The 6,192-nt window shown below is 35.9% G+C and overlaps 1 long non-coding RNA gene across 1 annotated transcript; it reads left to right on the forward strand.

The window, feature by feature from the left end:
* Nucleotides 1–2,461: 2,461 nt before the first annotated feature.
* LOC113277946 lies at nt 2,462–4,188 on the forward strand. Its single transcript, XR_003325232.1, has 6 exons — nt 2,462–2,556; nt 2,781–2,928; nt 3,030–3,127; nt 3,213–3,497; nt 3,588–3,739; nt 3,854–4,188. It is a non-coding gene; the product is annotated as an uncharacterized LOC113277946 (long non-coding RNA).
* Nucleotides 4,189–6,192: the final 2,004 nt, after the last annotated feature.

Below are 6,192 nucleotides of genomic sequence, written 5' to 3' on the forward strand. Positions count from 1 at the left end.
ATGGATCATCTTCTAAATGAAGTGTTAGTAATATGTCTGAAGCAACAAAAACTGTGATGATTAAGAATGTCTTTAATGCCATCCCAATCCATCACATGACAAGTTTTTAAGTTACTCGACACAACTATCAATAAGATGAACTCCTCTTAGCAAGCCTTTTGGAGAAACAAAAAATCAAATAAATGGAAACATATAGTTATATGGAGAAGAGACTCTAAGCCAAAAGAAGAAGTTGGACTAGGTTTCAGAGGTATGCACACTTTTACAGAGCTCTACTTGCGGAATCAGGTTGGAAATTATGTTCTGACACTAAATCTGTCACGACCAAGTCTCTTCAAGCAAAATACTATCCAGATGGGGACAATTTTTATCATAAAAAAAGAGTAATACAACTTGGTCTTGGTGAAGCATTAGTTCAGAATTGCAATTTGTTTAGCAGAATAGTTGCTAGAGTTTAGGTGATGGGAAAAAAATCTTATCTGGAAGCATCATTGGATCCTAAGTTTCACTCGACACTTATGTTCATCAACTCTTCTATGCAAATTCTTCTTCATGGGACATGGCTGTCTTGCATGATCTTTTTGATCAACCAACTATCTCTAAAATCCTTAATATCTCGATTCACTCCAATCAGGAGGACATGCTTGTATGGATCTTAGAAAAGAATGGTAACTTCACAGTTAAGTATTGTTACTGGAAGATGTTTGTTGAGACTCATATCTCTGAATCGATGGATCCCATAATGCGAAAAATTTATAAAACCTTATGGAGGTTGCCGTATCTACCAAGAATACGTCAGTTTCTCTGGAAATACATCTTCAATCTCCGTCTTACAAGAGACATTTTTAATCCAGCCATCACCGGTTCGACAGACTCTTGCCATTTCTGTGATCAACATGATATAATTATGAACTGTAAGTTGTCAAGAGCAGTATGGTTTGCTACTACTGGTTGAACTTCGAACAATAACACAAATCTTACAGATTGGGGTTGCAGCTGGTTTGATAGTTTCCATAAAAAACATATCATTGAGTTTGAAGTGGTCAAGAGAAGTATTGTTGCGTGGAATATATGGAATGAGAGATGCGGCAAGATATTTCAAAACAATAACTCTACTTCAGAGAAAATCTCTAGAAGATGTGTTATATATTTTGAAGAACATGCTAGGAAAAAATCTTCTATCCCCATAAGTATGCTAGAGCGAATCCTAACAAAATTCACCCTCCTCCTTTAGATACTATTACTATAAACTTTGATGACTCTTTTCAAAATTTTGACAAATCTGGTGGCATTACCCCAATTATTAGGATTATGGCAAGCAGCAAGATGCATCCTCCTGAGTAATATTCAAAGTGTAGAGCACGCAGAATACTAGGGATTATGGAAAGCTATCACTTGGACAAGAAACTTGGGACTGGAAAAAATTATGTTTGAGCTGGACTATAAAATGGTAGTTGATGTTGTCAATAAAGAGAACTCCTCTATAGATTGGAGACTTCATGATCTGGTGAAAGATATCAAAATCTTAAACTTTCTAGGATGGCTAAAGTTGATAAACTCAATCAGATTTGGTTTGAAAATGTTCCCCTGTGATTATTACACAATTACATGAAGATGTAAGTCATGTAATAGTTTGGTAATCTGAATCAATAAAATTTCTTCTGTTAGAAAAAAAAAGAACTGATAATATCTGTTTAGAATTTGAAAACTGATAAACTATAGTTTTAAAAAATAATTATAATTAATCTTTTAAATGTAGAATAGAAAAGAAAATAAAAAAGTTTAATTCAAAATATAACCAAAACACGTAACAATTAATTTCAATGTAAAACTAAAAGTTTTAAGAAAATTCAAACAGGTACCTGGCTGGTTGTTTAGGCTCAAAGAGTTACATGGCTGATTATTTAGGCAGGTACATGTCCAGGCTATTAAAATTTAAGAGAACCTCGAGCCCGCCTATTTAAGTTAACCAGGACAAGCGGCCCATAACGGACTATAATAGTCTTCAAATCCCTAATGATACAGGCAGGATCGAGCGGGTACATACAACCGAGTACTTTGAAGTATTATTTACAGCCGGACACTAAGCATTCTGACATTCTTATCACCTCTAGATCTATTAGAACTGAATCTCACTCTATATAATCCGCGGGTTAATTATCTTTTTTTTTACCGTGATGACTATTGTGTTGGAAAAATAGCTAATTATATTTTTCCTAGTTAATCTCCAGGCTTATGCTTTATTTACGTGATGACCATCATTTAGTCGTCATGGTTATCATTATATTACTATGACGACTAGTGTGTGAAAAATAGCTGGATAAGGGGTGTTTGGAATTAATAGGAGTAATCTGTGGCCCAAAAGCCTCAAACTAGCCAGGCCAGGTTTGTTTTCCGAATAAATTTGTTGATATAAGGGTGTGCTCAACTGTGTAATTAGGTTATGATAGATTTGTCTTTCATTCGTTTATCAGTAATCACGTCGAAACGAAAAACAATGGCGGAACCTTGTAGCCCTGAAACAGGCAACACCGAGGGGAAAAGCCGTGAAAACAGGTAACTCAAACCCCCTCTCTTCTCAATCTTATACTCTTCGATTTCTTTTTATTGCAGTTAGGATTCTTTATTCTTTATTTATCAAATTTTCGTACATGTTTTCTAATCTTGTTCATGGTTCGTCTTATGTTATTCCTGCTTTTGTTCTCAACGTTACTGTACTTATGCCTAAGTCGTGTAAAATCACTAAAAAAATAATTTTGCCTACATTCTCTCTACTCCAGCTCCGATGTGGAGGCTTTGTTGCGGTGGACAAGTTTTGAAGAAGTGGAAGATATCATAAGACCCTATCTTTCTCAAGCGATCCACAAGGCAGTGTATGGTGGTTTTAAAAGTGCAAGAGAAGTATATGTTGATTATAGAATCTTTAATGTAATCATTTACATCTTTTTGCTTGCCTGGTTCATACTACATAATTATTATGATTATTATTCCTAATTCAGATGTTTTGGTTTTTCACTTTACACTGTTAGCATGCTTTTACTCAATTGGTAGAGGGAAAGGATAAGCTTCCGCTGGGAGGCTATGCTATTGAGTATTTCTTTCACTACGCACTGACAAAAAAAAAGAGGTTAGCAGGATACTCTTCCTTTACTTGATTTCCATTTCTTAGATCTTTAGATGCCCGCTCAGGAGTTTTTGTATGATTTCCGGAGAACGGATGCTTCGTAGGTTTGCGACCATGTTATCTGATGCATTACTTAGGAGATTGACAAACAATGTATCATCATTCAACTGTTGGAGGACAATAAATCTAAGCATCATCTTTTGGATACTGTGAAGTTAAGTAATTATTGGCGCACGAACTTGAGTATGGTGGACAAAGATGTTAAGAGTGAGTTAATCAGACAAAAGGAAGAAAAGATCGTGCTTCTTGGGACTATTCACCACAGTCAGAATGAGTTCCAGGATGATAACTTAAAGGAAAGGAAAAGTTCGAGGTACATTACTAAAAGCATATGCAAATGGTCGAACGCTTATGATTTTTTTGCAGCTGATGCTAATCTTTATTTTGCTTTCTCATCTTGTAGGAGCTCAAGTGTGAAATCTCTTGCGCGTATAATAACATGGAATTGCTAGCAAAACGTGCCACTACTTGTTATCAGACATTGGGGGATTTAAAGTTTGCGAGGAAAGCCTCGATGCTGGCAATGGCACTCCAAACATCCTACGTGAGGATGAGGTAAAATGAAATTTGATGAGTAGTGTAATTATTTATTAGTTCAGTTAATGAGCTTGTGTCTGGTAGTAATATTGATGGCTTGTTCTGTAATTATTTGTTTTATTGGTGACTCAGAAGGGTCTTTCAGAGGAAACGGTACGCATGACGGAGCTAGTTGGGAAAGAGAAGGAAAAATACGATAAGGCACGAGATGTTTGTGCTGCAAATCGGAACAAGATTGTGGCCTCTTCTGGTCTTCTTTGATAAGAGTATGGTTTTGCTTTGTCTTGCACTACACCTCAACTTTATAAACTCTTCCAAGTATATCTTTTAAACATATTTGGAACATAGGCCAGTATGTATTTCTTTCTGAATTCTGCAACTCAGTACTTTCTAGAGCTGTTCCCTGCATGATTTGACTAGTGAGTTTTTTGGGTGTACAAAACTTCAGTTATCTAGGGTTACACATTTTTTCACCATCATTTCAGATCTTAAAATGCTTCATAAATAAAAATAAAGTCTTAAATGGTCAATTTTTCCACCATCCTTTATCTGCATATCTTCTTGTTCTGTATGGTGTTTAAGTTGCAGTTGTCTTCCATGTAGACATGTGTATGGTTTAGCTTGCATATAAAAATGAGCCATACGTCCACTTACATCAAATTGGCTATTTTTCATAGATTTTAGTGTTGTTAATTTCTGGATGACATATGGAGGAAACCTAAAACTACTAAACTAATTAAAATGACTAACAGGGTGTTAGTCCTCAAGGGAGTTGGGGGAGTTGGGTGTAGTTTGGTTTTTTCCTGTTAGTTGTGGGGGAGTTCAAAGGAGTCTCTCGGAATCTCTGTTAGTCGTGGGAGAATTTAGAAGAGTCTCCCAAACTCCCTAGAAACCCTGTTAGTCGTGGGGGAGTTTGAAAGAAACTCTCAAACTCCCTGTTAGTCGTTAAAATTAGAATGCTAGGGAGTTGGTGTTTTGGGGGGAGTTCTGGGGAGTTCTAGAGAGTTTATAGTGTATTTTTTCCTCACTCCAAATCTCTCAAAAAAGTAGAGATTTCTGGAGAGTCTCTCAAACTCCCCACACTCAAAACACCAAACTCTCTCAAACTCCCCACACTCTCTTACACTTCCTCAAAATCTCCAAGATTCAAAATACATTAAACTCCCCCAAACTCACTCGTGGACTAACCCCTGTAAATATCATCCTACTGACGGTAGTGGCATTGTAAATTGGACCAGGCCGTTAACGGATCCAGGCCGGACAGGTATAGACACCGTTATTTGGAGGCCTAAAGTCTGACCAAAGTCCAGTCTATTATCCAACCAGGCAGGCCAAACAGGCCACATTTTTTATACCTTTAAGATTTTATAATAACTGATAGTACCTGTTTGGAATTTATTTTTTATACCTTTAAGATTTTATAATAACTGATAGTACCTGTTTGGAATTTCGAGACTGAATGAACTATAGTTTAAAAATATGTTTTATAATTAATTTTTTAAATGTAGAATAGAAATAAAAGTAAAAAAATTAATTCAAAAAATAACCAAAACACATAATAATTTAATTCAATGTACAGCTTGAATTCTTAAAAAAATTTAAACACATACCTAGCTGGGTCGTTTAGATAGGTAACTGTACATGATATTGAAATTTAAGGAAATTTCGATCCCGCCTATTTAAGTTAACCAGGAAAGGCTGACCATAAGGGGATGCAACAGGTTTTGAGTCCCTATTGATACATGCAGGCTCGAGCGGGTACAAGCATTAGAGTATTTTCGAGTTTTATTTACATCTAGACACTAAGCATCCTGACATTGTAATGTATACCCACAAGCAACCGGTCATAATTTTTATAACTCATCAATTTTACGTGTTTGTTTTCTTCGAATTGCTTACTTATCTTTTATTAGTAACACCATCAGTGTGTTGGAAAATTTTGGTTAAAACTAAAGGATGAAAACAAAACAGAAGAATGGTGTACCCCGATTTCAAGGATCTTTCGATTTTAGACAATAATTCGACCTTTCCCAATTAACATAGCGAGTATAACAGGTATTTCGAATTATGCCTGCAGGATTCAATGAAGCCCTAACACCGTAATCGAATTCAAGGATTGTATTTCCTTGACCCGACCAAGAACACACTGTATAAGTGAAAACGCGGGGGTCTAACAACCACACCCAATATTGCATTTGGCAATTTGCATGGACTAACTCCAATATAATCCAAGAGAATCAACTAGAAAGTCAGACTAAATCAACGAAAGATATCCAAGAGTTGTATCTCTATTTCTCAAAACAATCTGCAATCGAACATATACGAATCTGTGAGCCTGATTGATATGAAAAATAACTTGGATGGTACCAAAGACCAATATCCAAGTGCCAATCAATTCATATCCAACAAGCAAGGTCGGATTTACCAATCAATTGAACTACACACAACCTGTGATATTTCAATTATATCAT

The sequence above is a fragment of the Papaver somniferum genome, chromosome 5 (assembly GCF_003573695.1).
Source record: "Papaver somniferum cultivar HN1 chromosome 5, ASM357369v1, whole genome shotgun sequence".
NCBI lineage: Eukaryota > Viridiplantae > Streptophyta > Magnoliopsida > Ranunculales > Papaveraceae > Papaver > Papaver somniferum.